We start from the raw sequence: 21014 nt of genomic DNA, 5'->3' as shown, positions 1-21014 counted from the left end.
TGCAAACCAAGAATTTTTCTAACTCATTTGGTGACAAAACCCTGACCTGACAACGTACACTCTTCAGGTGATGGGCACACTAACGGCCCAGACTTCACCACAGGTAACGAACACATTTTTTAACAGAGGAAACAAATAAGTTGGTAATAATACCTAATACAGAGGATTGTTGAAGGGATTAGAAATAATACATACAAAGTATCTGATAATCAATAAAGAACAATAATTTTTATGACGCATATACCCTGCTCCCGACAAAAGCCTGACCTGAGCTGATGCTTGGATATATTATTTATTCCACTGGGTATGAACAGGTTTTGCTACAGAAATATAAATGTGTTTGATTACAGAGTGCTACCCCATCCTCACTGAGCACAGATTTATGCTTTATCACTTGAAAATTTGAAAAATTCTGAATAATTTGGAAAACTCTGCAGTAGCAGTCATTTATTAAGCACCTTCCATGTACAAGATGCTCTACAGCATCTCATTTGATCCTCATAGCACCCCAGGAATGAGGTATTACTATTGCTATATTAATGATAGGGAAACTGAGGCCCTGCAAAGTTAAGCAATTCATCCAAGATCCCATAACAAGCTAGTGGTAGAGCAAAGACTCAAACTCAGGTCTGACGGATTCCCAAGCTCAAGTTCATTTCACTCTTTGTCTGGGGCCTTCCTGCCACTCCTTGCTCATCATGTTCCTGTTCACCGGCCTCATCAAGCCACCACCTTGATGGCAAGAGATGACACCTAGTATCCTACAGGGCTTCCTAGATGCTGAGGGCAAAGAAGGTGTTAAGCATCTGTGAAGAAGATTGTCTCTTTGCCCCTTTGAACTATTAGTGGGCTTCTTGCTGGACCTACATTTTTATGCCAATTCACTGCCATCTAGTGGTTATTTTAAAACCAGTTTTACATAAAATATTAGGATGACATTGCATCATTTCTAATAGGCTGGAGATTTGGTCCTTAGAGACCATACAAAAAATAAAAACAAGATTTGCAGGAAAAAGGAAAATAACCTCAGTAAACATTTATGAAGTGAAATACATTTTTATTTTCCTATTGTTTAGGTAAAGAACTAGCAAGATGAACAGGTTTTGCTAAGGTATTATAAAATCTCGTCTTTAACAACTGACCTAAATAATCAGATTAAATCTCTACATAGGCTGCTTAGAAAAATAAAAGCTTTCTCTGAAAAGATTTCTCTAGCCTTTTCCCAAAGATTTACAGGGATTGTGTCTGCTCTGATTATAATATTTACAATGCAAATTGTTGGTTTCAATGTACATTATCTTCATGAAATTAAGAATAGTCATTCACATCCTCATTTACATATGTTTCTCTTCAAGACAGATAAACTCTCATTCATCTTTCATAATAATGACATGATTTATAAATTTGAAGTTGAGACAAAGGAAATCAAAATATGCACATCAAAAGAAAAGTTTTTCAGCATTGTAAGTACTGATTTCAGTTTAATAATATTTATTGAGCTTATGGAAAGTCCTGAAATAGATTCAAATATAGACTCAGCAGTTTTTTGGCCTCAAGTTGCTTAGAATCTAGAGAAGGGAGATTGGCAAGTATATAGTTCAGGTGAAATGTACAATACGATGCAAGAGAATCTGTCGAATATATTTGGAGATTGCAATTGTACAGGATGAGAACCCTGAAGATAGTCCCTAGCTTGCTGGTTTCAGATGCCAGGGCCTGGGAATTTCTTAATACCAAGGTGTTCTCTCAGTTCAATTGGGATCAAAATTAAGTACCTATTAAGGGACCAACAAGAAAGTCAAAGTTGCTTTGGGATTACAAATGTACACCTTTGGTGCCCAATGCAGAGCCTCATACTTATCCTTCCAGCCAGTCTTGTCAGGAGAAATAGCAGGCGAATGCCATCATCATGTAAATCTTCTATCACACGCTGTCTGCAGCTTAAATACTGAATCTTATACGTACAGAATATTCTAAAGTGAAGCAGATCCCAAAAAATCATTTTATTTTAAAATTATATGAGTTGGAAAGAAAATGAATTCTTTTATTTGCTGTAAGTGTAAGGATGCCACCACCAGCCAGGGGAGCCTATGATATCTTCTTTTTGAAATTTAGCAATTCCTATCATGGTTTATTAGTAGACGATGCCACTTATCTCTGCTTTTTCCCTCTTTGTCATGTTTCTCTCCTGCCTCTTGCTTTCTTAGTTCTGAATTGTGACAGTGTCTTTCTTTGATTCAAACGTGTATTCATGGGGTGCCGTTCACAGATTTCATTCCACCCAAATCCAAGTAAAAATGCAGTAGTAATGTGAGCTCCTCGTTTTTGCCTCTGGGTGTGTGATGGTTCAAACAGAGCAAAGGCAGTAAAGGGCAAGACCCAGTACAGAGCAGAAAATCTTGACGATTTGCAGCAGGAAGATGGAAGGCACGTGTCACCCTGGAGGGGGCTTCAGGACCCAGCTTGCAGCAGCACGTGCAGCTGAGAGCAGAGGGGAGGCACCCATTCATGGCTTTCTGCGTGGGACAGGGAACATCTCCAAGCACACAATTGCTCTACTCTTAAGGAAGACCAACTACATCCCTGATTTATTTCTGAAACGGATCCAAATTCTCCTTCAAGAGGCAGGAGATTCTCATTTAGGAAAGGCCAACACAGAATGAAGCCCTTTTTCTGTTTGGAAAATTAAAGTAATAAACTCACCAAAATGATTTCCACAGTTCCTAAGATAAGTATAAACTTCACCAGAGCTTTTAAAAAAGCAAGACTTTGCATGAGGTTTAAAACTTCATTATGTATTCACTCATGACACACACAGGAGGCTGGGCTATGAAATGACATATAGATGTATGTAAAGTTTTCAGGTGATCTAGCTTGTTTTAAGGAGATAGTTTGGAAAATCTAAAGGGACAAATGTTAAGTGCATGTCCTTTGGAAAATTTTCCCTCGTATACCAATTTCTACTTGTGTTACTTCAGGGGGTGGTCAGTAATCAATTTAGCATTGACCTCCCAGAAAGTGGCAAAAGTACTACAGAACTTAGGCATAAACCTATTTGGGATTTGTTGTAACTTTTTCAACTGTGTTTTTTAATTAAAAAATATTTTTGAAATGCCACCACTCGCCAACTGTGCAAAGAAAAAGTCTTAAAAATAAAACTCATAACCCCCGATGTGTATAGGAAATGGAGAGACAAAAATTCAATTTAAAAAAAAAAGCCAATTTCAAGTTTTGGTTTCCATAGAGTTCCATACACCATAAGTATTTGAAAATCTTTTAAAATGACGAAATCAGCAATGTGTGAGACATTCCTAATAGTTCACTGGTTTATTACAAACCTGGGACAGTACACACACAGTGGGGTGACTGTCACATAGAGAATGTGATGCGAGAGTTAATGTAAAATGATTAGAACTTTTACAAATTTTTATGAACATTTTAGAAAAATGACAGAAATTAAGCCTTAGTGTTCTGCTCAGCTTTTCTTATTTTCCTTCGTTTTTCCCATCAGTCCCCGACCTTGGAGAAAAGCTCTCTCTCTCTTTCTCTCTCTCTCTCACACACACACACTCTCATGCACACAAGAAACCCCATTTCCTATCTCCAGCCTACATATCTTCTCGTATATTCAACAGCCCACTTGGCATCACTTCAAATCTGACATCACGAGAACTGAGCAACCTACTTTTGTTGGTCTTACCCATTGTAATAAATGGCAACTTCATTCTTCCAATTGCTCAGGCAGAAAACTTTGGAATCATCCTTGATGCCTTTCTTTCTCTCCAAACCTGCCTCTGGGAGGTCAGCAAACACTGTCAGCTCTGCCTTCTTAATTTGTCCCAAGTGCAGCCATTCTCCCCCCACAGCACAGCCACCATCCTTCACCTGGCCGTGGTCTTCCAAGTAGTCTCCACGCTGCCTCGCTTGTTGCCCTTGGGTCTATTTTCAAAACATCAGTTAGAGCAATTCTGCTACAATATTAAGACAGGTCATGTCATGCTATGGCCCCAAATCTTCCAATGATTTCCTCCCCTGCTCAGTAGGAGCTGACATTCTTGTAATGGCCAAAGGCCCTTCCCTCATGGTATCCAAATTGCCAAACCTGCCCTCTCGACAGCCTTTCCTCCCCTTCCCCGCTTTACTTTTCTTCTGAGCATCTATCACCATCTAATTCACTACATATTTTACTTAGTTATTGAACAACTCACACTGTTAGAATGCAAAATTCCAGAAGGGGAGGAGATTTTGTATTCCTAGTGCTCCGTCACTGGTACCTAGGAAGAGACAACAGGAGTGGGTCCAGGTTTATGAGACCTGAAGCTTATTATACATTGAAAGGACTCACTTTTTTAAAAAAAAAATACAAATTTACAAACACAAAATATAAAAATGAATATTTACTTCGAATTAGAAATCACAATAAATTATTTTTAAATAGTCAAAACTAACATAAAAAACACAAAGTCCAGTAAAAGGACATAATATGTTTATTAATTAACTATGTGTTCATAGCTATAATAATTTTTATCTACATTTTTAACTATATCTTCTTTAATGACCTTTCTGTGATGATGATTTTATAATATTGTCTTCTATAAAGAGAATTGAAAAGTAACTCAGTCTTTCCTCTAGCATAGTTGATCAAAATTTTATTTCATTTTGTTTTGCTTTTTTTGGTATTGATGCATTGCATTGATTCATTGTTTATTTTGTATTGACAGTTCAGCTTTACAGCTTGTTCTTGGTACCATCATGTACTTTATTAGGATTGTTGTCTAAAATGTCTATCAGGTTTCTTTCATGCACAGGTGCAGGATTTCAGGGAATTTCAGATATTTTGTGCAGTGACCAATCTTAGATACTCTTTAAACTGGTGGCACTCAACAGTTTGTTGTTGATGTCTTCATTGTAATGGTCCAACAGGGGTTTCATGTTATCTTTGTCAATATCAATATTTCATGGGGATAAAACTTGCAACTTCACACACAAATTCACTGTTTTTTGGTATACAGCTTTGTGCCCTACAAAAACAGGAAATCTGTTAAAATATATTTCACGCAATTCCCATCAAAAAGAAAACATTTATAATTGTATCTGTTGTATTTTTTTAGTATATTCCTAACCAGAGAGAACTTCTGTTTTGCCCAGGAATCAATGGGAGTTGAATTTTCTACTTTTAGCTTTATGTGACGGTGATTCTCCGAAGACCAGCTCTGGCTGGTTTCTCCTCTACCATCCACATGCTTATGGTGTCAAGCACTGTAGGACACATTCACAGTCCAATATGACCTCTGGTCCTGCACTTTTATGCCAAAACCCTTGGTGGGTTGACGCAGCGGGCAGTAGAAGTATTCCTGGAAACATTCCTAACCCCAGGATGCTTAGCAACAGCTTGACCACACACGGAAGTGACCCGGAACTACATTCATACAGCCCATGAAACGCATCCTCAATCGCTTTCCCTCAGCCAGAACCCTGGAAATGCCTGCAGCCTCCCACCCCCAGGAAACACATAGGAAAAACTGAGTGGGAAGAGACAGTGGCCTGAACTGATCCTGGTGAAAATATCTTATTATTGCAAAGCTTACAAAAACATCTGACCAAATGAGAACATTGATAGAGCCTCTCCCAAGACTTTGAAAAGGGTCTGTGCAAGTGAGGAGCCCTGCAGCTTAAGTTTGCATTAGCTTCATAATAAATTAACTTTTGACACTTAATACATATTTGTTGAATAAAGTAAGGAAGGAGTCAGCAATACCCAAGGCTCAAACCCAGATCTCCAAAATCGAAATACCATGATATTCTATGAATATAACACTGTTGGATATGGTACAATCTTAGGTGATGGTGAAGTCAAGCTACACACCCACAGAGCCATTGGGAAGTCTCTCAATAGCCCCATATGCTGTGGGGACATGTTGTGAGGAGTATCTGGTGTTGGTGGGTGGCGGCAGGTGGGGGAAGACAGCAAAGAAGAAACCTTGAAGAAATGGTGGGGACAGTATTTTAAAACTGGGAAACATTTTATTCCTGACGCTAGCACTGGCCTGGAGTTGGAGAGACCAGGAGGTGAATGACTGCATGACTTTGGGCAAGTTCCTTTCCTTCTTGAAGCCTCAGTTTCCCCACCTAAAAAAGACTGGCCCTTAGTGGGTAGTCAATACATGGTAGCCACCGTTGCAGTAATGAGAAGTGGCTCTGATACATGAATTGGTTACTCACCACAACTTCCTCTGCCCTCCTTCCTAGACTCTGCCACCCTCTTTTCTTTCCAAAGCAATGAGATGGGGGGCATATCCGGCTGTCCCCTCTGCCTGGTACACCTGTGCTCTGAGAGCAGGGCCCCTCATAAATCAGAAAATCAGCTTTTAAAGTATGGCCTTCACTATTTCTGCCTTCATGTTCCCATGGTTGCTTTTGCCCACAGCTAAGAGCTTTTTCTGAAGCCAGCCAAGCTCCAGCTGGCTGCCTTATCTTAGTCCGTCGTTGCACTTTCCAAGAAGTTAGTGGTACTAGAAGAGAAAGAAAATACCACCAACACATTTTTACCATGAACTATGTTAGAGAGAATTTTAAAACAGCATGATTAATGAGTTTTATTAGATGCAACACAGTCAATGGGCCTCTAGTTGACCAGTCCCTGTTAGCCTTAAGTTTCGAAAAAGGAAATGACATTGAAGTCTTATGTGACCAAAAAAACTACAATTACTGACAAAATAATATAGCAATGAACAAAAAAGATGTCCCTGTTGGAGTCAATGATATTCTTTCTGAATTACACTTGATAGCTAAAAGTCTGTTTTAATCTAATCACATTTGAAGCTCTTTATTCATTTCTTTCTGGTGGTGGAAAAAGCCCCAGTTTATGTAGATAGGGTGTTTTCTGTAGTCACTGCAGTGGGAAAGATGGCCAATTAGCCTTCCGTGGGCAGATGTGGAGCTGTGGTCAGCAGCAGTGACAGATGGATGGCTCCACTCTGCCATTATTAGGTTGAAGGTTCTCCAAGCACAAATAGAGCTCTTATTGTCGTGGGGTGTAAATGCACACAAACCCACCAGGAAAGAAATGTGGAGAGTCCTATCTTGGTGATGTGAAGATTTAATAAGAACACAAAGAAATTATTTGGAAAGCAGAAATGTGTACTAATTCAATTGTCTCTGAAATTTATATGGATTTTGAAGCAAGTATAGAAATCTATTCCAATCACTGTCAATTTTGTGAACCCATAATTTTAAATTGAGATGATCCTTTCCCTTGGAGCATTTGAGAGCCACACATCAAATCTCTAATTCCCTTATCAGATTCTATGCCCACTTGCTAGCCCACAACTGTGAGGTGACTTGTTGGCATTGACAGTTGCTCGTGTTCAGTCTCAAGGCAAGTGATTTTTTTTCCAGGTACACTTTTTGGTTTCCAGCCAATTTCATGATCAACTTTGGCCTCAATTATACACTTTCTAAAATCAATGAGAAAGAGTTATTAGTCTCTTTTCCTGATGTAGCACACCAATTAGTGAGGCAACAGTCTTGTCTAATTTTATATATTTTTTCTTTCCAGTGATATTGATTGCCCCATTTTTCTCACTTCTCTCTGTCAAAGCCCATGAAGATGGGGGATGAGGGTAGCTCATTTGTTAAATGAACCCCACAGCAGGTGAAATTAATCTACACTTCCTTCCAGAGGTTTTCTCTGCCAGGGTATGAGCCACTCTTTAGTAGGAAGGCATCACGAGTGCCAACAATGCATTTTTGGACAAAATGAATCCCAAGACCAAGGATGACAATAATTACAATGGGATTGCCTGCCATTCTGTGCAATTATTTATCCTGAAGCTTGGACCTTAATTCCCGGCAGGAGATTTTTAAAGATGTTGCAAAATTAGAACAGATTAATTATAGTAGTCTATTCTTACAGCTTTTAGCACACACACACTAGGCTCACGGTCTGGAAACTCACAAACCTGCATCTTCCATCATAACGTGAGACTGAATAGTCGTGGGTGAATAGATCATCTTCCCCATAGAATAGACTTCCTAAGATAGGCTGTGCACTGTCCCCAGAGGACAAGACTAATGTTTAAAAGGAATATCTCTGAGTCTCAAATATTTCTGTATTAAAGGGATCCATTCTTCTCTCTTCCTGTCTAAGCACAATTGCCATGCATGGTGTGGTTAATGTCAACAAATTTAAGATTTGTAGTTTACAACGATAGCAATAATCTATAATTCCACTTCTAGGGAGTTAGCCCATGGCTAAAAAGGCCCATAGTAGAGCAAATACAAGGTACTTGGTTAAATTTAAATTTCAAATGAACAATGAATAATTACTTAATATAAGTATAATATTTGGGACATGCTTATACTAAAAATTTATTCATTGTTTATCTGAAATCCAAATTTAACTAGATGTCTTGCATTTTATTTGCAAATCTAGCTATCCTATTGTTCTCCCTTCATCTAAAGACTCGGAACATGTGCCATCAGCATTCAGAAAATGTGATACAACTGTCTGGTAACAATACAGGAGAGTCAAACCCAAATAATGTTGTCATATGGAAGGGGGACATTAGAGTCCAGTTCCAGATAGCATGCCATTGGGGCAGTTCCTAAAAGATCTAGTTTTTAAGTCCATATTATGTTCTCCCTTTAAACAGTTACAGTAGACATTAGGATTTGACCACCCCAAACCATTCACAAAAGCTTTTATCCTTGCTTTCCTCTATTATGTGCACTTTTCCAGACTGCCAGTAGCAAGAGGTGACCCCATGATATAGTTCCAGTGATGACATGCAAGTTGAAGTCCTGGCAAGACTTCCAGAAAAGCCTTCATGAAAGGGACAGGCTCTGTTTGCCGCCTTTGGGGTTGTTGCTCCTTCCCCATTCTTCCTGCCAGGAACACGGTGTGTTGTCTTGAGGTGAAGCAGATTCCATGCAATAATGAGGCTACAGAGCCTGAAATGAAAGTCTTCGCACTCCAGTAGGGAAGAGAAAAGGAAAGAGGCAGCCCACCTAGAACTTCTTGTCACCTGAGACCTGAGTTTTTCACTTGCTGTAGTGGGTTGAAGGGTGGCCCCAAAAAGATATGTTCACATCCTGACCCTTGAACCTGTGAATGTGACCTTATTTGGAAAAAAAGAGTCTTTGTAGATGTAGCAAAGTTAAGAATCTCGAGATGAGGTCATCCTGAATTATCCAGGTGGACCCTGAACCCATGAGAAGTGTTCTTATAAGGCACAGAAGAGGAGAAGACACAGGGGTAACAGGAGGAGGTCACGTGAGGGTGAAGGCAGAGACTGGAGCGATACAGCCACAAGCCAAGAACCGCCCGAAGCCACCAGACCCTGGATGAAGCAAGGAAGTGTCCTCCTCTAGAGCCTTCAGAGGGAGCATGGCCCCATGGACACTTTGATTTCACATTTCTGACCTGCAGAACTGGGAGAGAATAAACTTCTGTTGTGTTAAGCCATCAAATGCCTGGTAATCTTTTACAGCAGCCCTAAGACACTTGCTTATGCTATTTTTTGTCACATCTTCTCCTATATGCTTCCAAACACAACCTGATACAATTGTCCTTATCATTTTTCCTTTTTTCTCTTTCTAAAACCAAATGATAAAAGTGCTAATAAATGGACCTGGCTAAGGCAAATAAAAAGACGCCACAATGTAGTATACTATTGTTTGTTCTTATGGTGAAAATACATAGATTGATATATATTCCTAATTAGATATGTTCCAGCGAATTCTCTTTTCTATGCTCCTTACTCCTTATAAACATATGTGTATGTAAAAATGCTAGACAACCATAAAAATATGAGTAAATTCTTTAAAATATCTCATATTTTATGGGCATATACACAAAAATAAAGACATTCGTATACACTTGAAACATTCCATTTTAAAATCACATTAAAAGAAGTCCTGCCTTTAAAATGTAAATATCATCATTAGAAAAATCATTTTTAGCCTCATCAAATTTTCAGCCATGTAGGGACTTCTAAAATGAATTTTAATTACTAAAGGTGGCACCTGTGTTGGGTTTAAATGAAGAGGTGAAAGAAATGATAACTGCAGCATTTCAAGTTGGATTTTGTTTCTCTTGTTTTAGAGAATTTTAAAAACTAATATCACTAAAAATAGAAAGACCTGTGCAACAGTGAATAGAGTGCTTTCGGAGCTGGAATCACTAGGGACAGAAGGTTCAGGCTATGTGCTAGTACATAAGTGTGGTGGGGTGTTGCTAATTAACTGAGACCACTGGGTCTTAATTTTGACTACACATGAGAATCACTTGGGGAGCTTTTACAAAATGTGTGGGCCCCACCCAGAAAGATTCTGATTCTATTAGTCTGGAGTGGGTACCTATCAAGGGTATTTTTAAAGCTCCCAGGCAATTCTCAAGTATAGCCAGGTCTAAGAATCACTGGTCCAGACAGATAGTTTGGTAGGGTCCCCAGGCCTCACCTTGAGGAAGGTGTGCTCACAAACACAGCATAACCATAACAGCTCTACCATTATTGAGTCATGTAATGTTTTAGTGTTTTTATGGTTCATTTGCCCCTCGCAACAATCACACCAGGTAGATACTGTCTTCATTTTATATATGAGAGAAGTGAGGATCAGAAATCTTAAGAACTTGTTCAGAGTCACATTGATGAAAGCAATAGAGGTAGATTTGAATAAAGCTTCACCTTTGTCCAAAGTCTGTGCCTTTTCCATTATGTTTCCTTATTTCACTATTGCTGGTATTGAGGAAAAGATATAAAATTATAATTTGGGGATCATTACTGGCTCCAGATTATTTGTAACAAACAGATTAAAAAAAATTCTCATTCCAAATGTAATATTCATCTTCAAAAGCCAAACTGACTGGTTTATGTCAAGGTAAGCCAGTCAGTTTGGGATGGGTCAGCTTGGCAAGCTGAACTACAAGTCCCAGTTACTCAATCAAGCCCTGCGCCGTGGAAAGGAGCTCTTCTGCATGGAGCAATCAAGCTTTGCCCATAGAATAGTGGCCAGTGCAGGCGGCAATTTCCCGTTCCAGGGTACTGGTGTCAACATCATGGTGGTCTTATGACTCCATGGCTCACTATCCAACTCTTTGTGGCAACTGGAAAGTTGTCACTTGGTCACATTTCACAAAGAGAATGGTTGTCTCCAGCTAGAACCCCTCCTGTTCCCTGCCTCCCATCCTTGCGTTCCCTTCTGCAAGACTCAGCCTTCACCCAAGGTACAATCCTATATGTTTAAGTAATGAGTAGACTAGTGTCTCCCACGTTTGCTTAGCTGATGACAGGGTTGTGCTCATGATGCTTAATTAGTGCATTTGATGCCACTTTGGTCCTTTTGTTTAACTTGACCCCATATCCATAGGCAGGACTCCTTCTAGCCAGTCATGTCAGATATGCATGGTTTTTGTCCCAGGTGAAACTGGACAAGATAGGCCATTGTAAGTATATCACTCCTTGGAAAATTAACTCAAGCTGCTCAAGCAACTCTGGCCCAGGTGCATCAGCCCATGCCCTCCTTAAACACAGGAGGGAAGCCCAGTCTGCACATACTATGAGCCCTTAGCATCTTTGCACTCTCACAGGGAGTAAAACTTTCTTTGGTGTTTATTTGTGTACTTGGTTTTCTGTTCTGAAGCAATGTCATCTTGATGCTTCAATATTAGGAGGAATGAGATCAAAGATGACAGTGTTGATGCAAATTTGAGTAACCCAGTTTACTCAAGGTCAACATCTTTACATTTCCAAATTCAGCTCTGCTTAAATAAGAATGTTTTATTTTTTGTCTAAGATGAGAATTCCTGCACACTGTGCTCACCACTAGCCAACCTTACCGGATGGTTTGGGGCCAAGCAGAAAGGTGGCAAAGTGGCATTATCATTCTAAAAACATCTTCTTCTTTAAAGTTCATGGTAATTTTCATAATATATTCACATCACAGCCTATTTGAGATTGGTAAATATTCTTTTCTCTAAATAGATTCAGGGAGGGGAAAAAGGAAGAAAACCTAAGCTGAAAAAGTTAAGTCAAATCTCACACCTCGACAAGGTAGGTTGGCTGCAAGCACTCACTCATCCATTCATTTCTTCATCCATTCATTTCTTCATCCATTCATTTAGCAAATATTTGCTGGGTGCCTCCAATATACGAGCTAGACTTCAACTGTGAAATACTTAGGTTGGGGGTGTGCGTATGTACACGAACAGGATATACTCTAAAAACGCTTTTAGTTGTTAACGCATCTGTTATTTTATAGCCTCATGTGGGCATTACTCTTTATTGTTTTACCATTAGGAGTAATTAACTTAACATTCCCACACATGTGAAATCAAGCAATTCTCATTTTAAAATGTCAAGTTTTCTTCCTTGGTTGAGACAGCCAAAGAAAAAAATAAAGTCAATTTAGTGTGTTAAAATGCCAAAGATTCATAGTAGGAGGGTGAAAGCAAACATCAAGCCTGCACAAAACAAACAATATTATCAGGTAGATGAATATTTCATCAATTCTTATTTGTTTTCTTGCTCTTTTAGATGTGGCCGGTGCCTGTGCCTATGGCTGGCTTTGGACGAATGGACCCCGTGGAGGCAGCGTCAGCACTTTAATCAACTGAAAAGTCCTATTTGAGTAACGCTCAGGCTCCCGAGTCTCAGGCTGTCAGCACAGTCAGTCTGTAATATTCTTGAGTTTCTCAAGTGTCTGCAAACTGCCTCCCCCTGACTTTTCTGAGCAAAGCCGTCCCCCATGGTAAGTGTTGTGACAGAAAGATAATTCTAAGCAAGAGCAGGGAACTTGAATTAAGCAGCATGTGGATATAGTGCTTTTGCCAAACCTCGAGTTGTGAAATGAATTTCACGTGGCATGACCAGGGTAAAACGGGATAGAGCAGAACAGATTGGTAAGGGATAGAGGATCAGAATGCATCTCATGGCACATCCTAAGGGTAGCAAGTATTGTGTTTGGAAAACCTTTTCCTTAATATATAATCTCATGCATCATCAGTTTTTCTCTGTCTGTTGAATCTTCCCATTATTACAAACCTGCAATTATTTCATTTTAAAACAAAACAAAACTCTTCCTGACCCCTTGAATCCCCCCTAGTTGGCATCCCAATTCTTTCCTTTCCATTAAAGCAAATTCCCTGAAAGTGCTTTCTCATCTTTCTCTTTCCATTCTATCTTGATTGTCTTTCCCTTAGGATTTTAAGGTCCCCATTCCAGCAAAACTGCCATTGTCAAAGTCACCAATGACATCTATATTTCCAGGCTCAATGGTGAATTCTCAGCCTGCAACTTGCGTGGTGGCCAGCTGTGCTGGATGTGGTGGTTCACGCTCTCCTCTCTGAAACACCTTCTCTCATCCCTTCCATTGCACCCATGGTGGTCTCAGTCACCTTCTCTCTGCTCAGTGCTGCAGAGCTCCTCCTCCAGCCCCATGCAGTTCATCAAAACAGGAGCTGGCAGTGCTGACTATGTGCCCTTAGGGACAGGTCCACACCTGGACTCCTGTGGTTGGTGCCAGGCTGCTGTAGACCTTCACTCCAGCATCTCCCCACCAGATGGCCCATGGGGACCATCTGTATTATTGGACTAGTGTCCTAAGTGGTCTCCCTACTTCTGCCCTCACCCAAGCCCCTATTTCCCCCTTGTATACTCTATTCTCAACACAAGGATTGAAGCATCTCAATGCTTTGATTAAAACCCTCCATTGACTGCCATGTCATTCAGGGTTAGAGCCAGTATCTTTACAGTAGCCTACAAGGCCCTGCACAATCTGCCCCCTCACCCTGATCTCAACGTCCACTGCTCTCATTCTGCACTCTCATCTCTGGCCACACTGACCTTCTTCCTGTTCCCCAAACCCTCCAGGCACACTCCTCTGGCAGGCACACTCCTCTTGCTATTTCTCTGCCTGGAAGACTCTCCCCTACACAGGTGCCTGACTTGCTGCTTCACCTTGCTCAGGTCCTGACTCCAATCCACCATTCCAGCAAGAGGCTTCCTGGACAGCCAATCTAAAGTTTGACACACACACACACACACACACACACACACTTCATACCCCTTCCCTCAGCACTGTCAAAAGACAAAATTACAACAAATTTAGTTTAAAGATCTAATTGGCTTTTATTTGCAAATCTAGAATCAGGCAACACCTCATTCTATAAAATAAAATGCGTGTTCCAGTGAGCTGAGCAGAGGAGTTTGGCTTTATAGGCAGAAAAGAGCTGAAGAAAGCAGAAATAGGGAACATAAGTGGATTGGTTATTTCAAAGTTACTTCTTTTATAGGGCTAAAACAAAGGGAACTGCCTTGGCACAACAGTTCAGGTAAACTAATCCCCTTCTGATCAATTGCTGTAAATCTCCTGTTTTTGGAAAACTAGCCTGTTTCAAAGTTTGGTTTGATTATGCTACTTAGCACAAGCAATTTCATTCTGGTTTGCTCTGGCCTGCTGGGGCCTAGTACAGGAGGTTCGTCCAAAACAAAGGCCTCTCATAACCTTTGATTAACAGCACTTCTTACTATCTACGTACTATATAGATTTACTTTTAGGTTTGTTTTTCTCATGGTTCTTACCCACTAGAATATAAAATCTATGAGAGCAGGGACTTTTGTCTCTTTTGTTAACTTCTGTGCCTACAATAGTGCTTAGTATACTACACTGTGGGCCTCAACAAATAATGCTGGATTTGAATACTTGAATGAATGAATGAATAAACTAGGTAACCACGTAAATATACTTTTCTTTCTTTTTTTTTTTTTTTTGAGACAAGGTCTCACTCTGTCACTCAGGGTGGACTGCAGTGACATGATCGTAGCTCACTGTAACCTCAAACTTCTAGACTCAAGTGAATCCTCAAATCTTCCCATGTCAGCCTCCTAAGTAGCTGGGATTACAGGCGTGCACCACCACGCCTAGCTAATTTATTTATTTATTTTTTTTTTATTTTTTTTTTTTAATTTTTTTTTTTAGAGAGAGGGTTTTGCTATGTTGCTCAGGTTAGTATTTTTCAATACAAGTTGTGGTCAAAAAGTTTCTGGTGTAATAAAAATAGCTTGAGCTATGAACCCAGATGAACCTGGGCTCCAATATGGCACCAAGCAGAGTTTTTTAAACATATTCTCTGTGCTACTGCCCATGTACTTTCCTCAGTCCAGAGGGGTCTCTTCTCCACCCCGTACTTCTTAAATGACATAATCAAATTCTTCCTTCAAAAGACAGCTCGTCAATGACATACTATGTGGCCATTAAAAAAAAATGATATTATGAAAGAATAATTAAAGTCTTGGAATGATAATCCTAATATAGCATTAAATGAAAAAGCAATTTATAGCTTCATTTTTAACAAAAAGTATATATATTGCTCCCTTACTGAGGAGTAATAAATGGTGTATAATTAATTTTTCTACATTAAATTATGATTAGCTGTGAGCCTCTGCTTGCCAAGGTGAGGGAAAGTACACTATCTGTCATGTCTCTGTGGCTCCCTTTCTACCCCTGTTGTGCCAGGACAGGGAGCTCAGATGGTCTGGGAAAATGGCAGTTGCTCAACAATCCTGCTCAACAATCCTGCTCAGTGTGGCAGAGCTCCTCCTCCAGCCCCATGTAGTTCATCAAAACAGGAGCTGGTGGTGCTGACTATGTGCCCTTAGGGACAGGTCCACACCTGGGCCCCTGTGGTTGGTGCCAGGCTGCTGTAGACCTTCACACCAGCATCTTCCCACCAGATGGCCCATGGGGAAGCCCAGATCTCCACCACTCCTTGGGACCGTATGCTTAGCCTCCACTCGGTGCCCCAATCCAACTGCCTTGCTGAGAGCCCATCTTAGGTGAGGTCACAACCCCACACACAGACTTCAAACCCTCCCTTTCCACCACAATCAGATCATTCAAAGCAGAGGTCATCTACAGGGGAGTTTCAGGGCAGACCACTCACCCACCTGAAACCCAAAAAGCGATTAACTTCTCTGATTCAAAGAAGTCTAAAAGAAATACAAGGCTGTGCTGTTTTTCTCTGATAAGGGCAAGAAAATAATGTGTTCAATGTTTTGTTAATGACAGTCCATGTAGCTGAAAAAAGATTTATTGTATAAATAATACCTATAGTGATTGAAAAATATATATGTATGAAGAATACATGCCTCACATCTTAGTTAGCTGATAATGGGCTGTAATAATTTAATTATTTCTTGTACCATTCACATATGTGTGTGGAAATAATAGATGGCTAACTCAAGGAAGAAAGGGCCATGTTTGGCTAGAGAGCCTTCAAGGCAGAGTAGCAACATGCTTCCTCAGTCTATTATTGGGTTATTTGGGGTGGACAAAAAAATTCCCCAGACATCTTTTCCACAGCAAAAGAGGGGATGCTTTTGGTGAGGAGAACCTATTGCAGCTAAAAGGCAATATTGAAAAAAATCCAGATGTGGCATCAGGAAATGGTGGACTAGAAAGCTTCAGGCCCTCCTTCCCCCACAGAGATGGAGTTAACAACAATATATGGACCAGAATATCTTTGTGAGAACTCTAGAGACCACTTGAGAAGCAATACTACCCAGGCCAAGGTAAAACCAAGAAGGGATTCAAACAAATAGAAAAATTCACAGCATTTTGTATGCCCATCAGTGCCTTTCCCTCTACGCACTATAGCACAGTACAACCAGGAGGAAACCCTCCATGCCAGGGTTCCTCCCTCTGGATAAAAATGAAGAGTGGACCATGTATCTAACATTCTAGGTTGTCTGGGGTCTGCCCAAGACACTAGTTTCTGTCTCACTGGACTTGGGGCACTAAGGGGACTAGTGCTAGAGTTTGGAAATTGCCAAAAACAGGCAAGCCATACATTCGAGCTGTAGTTCCACAGATAGACACCAGGAAGAGCAAGAGATTAGAAGAGGTTTGAGAGGTCCTAGAACCTCTAGCTGGGCTGATTGGTAAAGGTCTTGCATGAGGCCAGTATATAAAGACTAGGATGTTTTTTAAATACTCAAATCTCAATAAAAAAATTATATGACATACAAAAGAACAGAGAAACATAGTTCAATCAAAGGGACAAAATGAATCTTCAGAAACTGATCCTAAAGAAACTTAGATATATGAGCTGCTTGATAAGGAATTTAAAATAACTGTCATACAGATGGTCAATGAGCTTTTTTTAAAAAAAAATAACACAGATAACTAAACAAAAATTAGGAAAATGAAGCATGAACAAAATGAGAATATCAACAAAGAGGTGAAAACTATAAAAAAGGACCAACTAAATTTTGGAGCTGAAAAATACAATAACTGAACTGAAAAATTCCCTAGAGGGATTGAACAGTATATTCATCAAGTAGAAAAAAATAATCAGTTAATATGAAGACAAGTCATCTGAAGTCATCTAGTCAGAGGAGAAAACAGAAAAAAGAAAATGAAGAAAAATCACTTAGGGGACACTACCGTGTGAGCCAATATATGTACTATGGAAATCCGAGAAAAAGGAACAGAGAACTTATTTGAAAAAATTATTCAACAAAAAAATAGCACACCCAATTCAAGTGCACGTTAAAAGGATTATGTACCATGATCAAGTGGAGTTTATCCCTAGAATGCAAGAACGTTTCAACATATAAAAATCAATCGAGGTAATATATCACATTAATAGAATGAAAGATAAAAACTGTATGATCGACCCAAATGATACAGAAAAAGCATTTGACAAGATTCAACACCCTTGCATGGTAAAAGTGCACAGCAAACTAGAAATAGAAGAAAACTATTTCAACATAAGAAAGCCCATAGCTAACATCAGACTTAATGGAGAAAGACCAAAAGCATTTCTTCTCAGATCAGTAAGGAGACGAGGATGCCCGCTATCACCACTTCTGTTCAACACAGTATTGGAAGTCCTACCTAGAGCAATTAGGCAAGAAAAAGAAATAAAAAAGAAGTAAGACTTCCTCTATGTATAGATGACATGATCTTATATGTAGAAAACTCTAAAGAGTTCACACACAAAAAAACTTATTTAGAACTAATAAATAGATTCAGCAAAGTTGCAGGATACAAAATCAATATGCAAAACTCAGTTGTGTTTTTATACACTAACAATGAACAATATAAAAAGGAAATTAAGAAAACAATTCCATTTACAATAGTATCAAAAAAGAATACAACCTCACCAAGAAGGTGAAAGATTTGTATAGTAAAAACTACAACACAGTACTGAAAAAAACTAAAGGTGACAAAAATAAATGGAAAGACATTCTCATGGACTAAAGAACTTAATATTGTTAATATATTCTTACTACCCAAAGTTATCTACAGATTCAATATAATCCCTATCAAAATCCCAATGGTATTTTTTTGAGAAATAGAAAAATTTATCCTGAAATTCATATGAAATCTCAATGGACCCTGAATAGCCCAAAAAACCATTTTTTTTTTTTTTTTGGAAAAATAAGAACTAAGTTGGAAGAATCACACTTCCTGATTTCAAAGTGTATTACAAAGCTACAATAACAAAACCAGTATGGTACTGGCATAAAGACAGACACATAGGCCAAAGGAATAGAACAGAGAGCCCAGAAATAAACCTTAATGTATATGGTCAAATGATCCTTGACAAGAGTGTCAAGACAACTCAATGGGAAAAACAATACAGTCTCTTCAACAAATGGTATTGGGAAACTGGACATCTACATGCAAAAGAATGAAGTTTGACCCTTATCTTATGCCATATAAAAATTAACTCAAAATGGATTAAAGATCTAAATATAAGACCCAACACTATAAAACTCCTAGAAAAAAACATACGGGAGTAGCTTCTTGACTTTGGATTTGGCAATATTTCTTGGATATTACACCAAAAACACAGGCAACTAAAGCAAAAATAGACAAATAGGATGACATCAAACTTAAAAACTTTTGTACATCAAAAAACATAATCAACAGAGTGAAAGGCTTCTATAGAATGGGAGAAAATATTTGCAAATCATATATCTGATGAAGCGTTAACAGGCAAAATATATATACAACTCCTATAATTCAACAACAGTAATAAAAATAACCCAATCAAAAAATGAGAAAGGGCCGGGCGCGGTGGCTCACGCCTGTAATCCTAGCACTCTGGGAGGCCGAGGCGGGTGGATCGCTCGAGGTCAGGAGTTCGAGACCAGCCTGAGCAAGAGTGAGACCCCGTCTCTACTAAAATTAGAAAGAAATTATATGGACAACTAAAATATATATATACAAAAAAAAAATTAGCCGGGCATGGTGGCGCATGCCTGTAGTCCCAGCTACTTGGGAGGCTGAGGCAGTAGGATCGCTTAAGTCCAGGAGTTTGAGGTTGCTGTGAGCTAGACTGACGCCACGGCACTCACTCTAGCCCGGGCAACAGAGTGAGACTCTGTCTCAAAAAAAAAAAAAAAAAAAAAAAAAAAAAAAAAATGAGAAAGGACTTGAATAGACATTTCTCCAAAGATGACATACAAATAGCCAACGAGCATGTGAAAAGATGTTCAACATCATTAATCATGAGAGAAATGCAAATCAAAACCACAATGAGATAACACCTTACATCCATTAAGATGGCTACTCAAAAAACCAGAAAATTGCAAGTGTTGGTGAGGATGTGGAAAAATTTGAATCCTTGTGCATTGTTGGTGAGATGGTAAAATGGTGCAACTGCCATGGAAAACAATATGGAGATTTCTCTAAAATTAAAAACAGAATTGTCATATGATCCTGAAATCCCACTTGTGGGTATATATCCTAAAGAATAGAAAACAGCGTCTCAAAGAGATATTAGCACTCCCATGATCATTGCAGCACTATTCACAATACCCAAGAAGCGAAAACGACCCACATGTCCATTGACAGATAAATGAATAATTAAACTATGGTCTATACAAACAATGGAATATTATTCAGACTTAAAGGAAATTTTGACACATGCTACAACATGAATGAACCTTGTGGACATCATACTAAGCAAAATAAGCCAGTCACGCACACACGCACAAAATACTATTTGATTCCATTTGTATGAGGTAGTCAAATCCATAGAAACAGAAAGTAGAATGGTGATTCCCAGGTACTGAGGGAAGGAAGAAATGGTGCGTTGTTGTTTAGTGGGTACAGAGTTTCAATTTTGCAAGATGGAAAAGTTCTGGAGATGTGTTTTACAACAATATAATACACTTAACACTACTTTAAAACACTTATAAACAGTTGATAACTTTAATGTCATGTATGTTTTACCACAATAAAAAAAATCCAAAAGCAACAACATATCTTTAAGAAATTAATATTGGTTTATAGTTTCTCTTTTGAAAGCAGATAGGGGATAGGACGAGATGTTTTCCAAAATAATTATGTGTCTCACTCTTCTTTATCAGCTACTGGTTGCTTTTCAACTGCCTTTCTTCAGTTTCTACACCTTTTGGGGTGACTAAGGTATCTATCATCAACTTCCACAATCCAGCTCACAGCCTTCAGCCACTTCATATTTTTGTGTCAGTTTCTGGGAGAATATGATAAGGCAAAAATGCCAATTCTGAACATCTTGTGTGCACAAAGAAAACAAAAGCAGATGTTACCTTGGAGGGATTGCAAGTAACACCAGGGCCCACCCCACTTCAGGTGACTGTTTACACAGGGCCTCAGGGGACCTGGAGCTGCCAGGAGTCTGGAGGAGCGTGAGTGTGTCAGGAACGATTTTCCAGCTCGTCCAAGGTGGGTGGCTGCCTGCAGCTGGTTGTCATTTTTCTCCGCAGTAACCATCTCTGTAAATCTGACTGCTGCTAATGGCTGTTTTAGGGGAGCCAACGCAAACACTAAGCCCTTTGCCAATTATGTAAAATCAATCCCTTTATTTCTGCTGATCAGCCTGTGGTCTTTTTCCTGGCGTGAGGAGGCTGGCGTACCTGGTGTAAACTGCTGTTTAATTCACTTTTTCTCCTCTGGGGAAGGATAGCTTAGCCAAGAAGGCTAAATTCTGAGGAGATTAAATTAGTTTGCACTAAAGG

The sequence above is a fragment of the Eulemur rufifrons genome, chromosome 5 (genome assembly GCF_041146395.1).
Source record: "Eulemur rufifrons isolate Redbay chromosome 5, OSU_ERuf_1, whole genome shotgun sequence".
NCBI lineage: Eukaryota > Metazoa > Chordata > Mammalia > Primates > Lemuridae > Eulemur > Eulemur rufifrons.
This window is presented reverse-complemented; position numbering follows the sequence as displayed.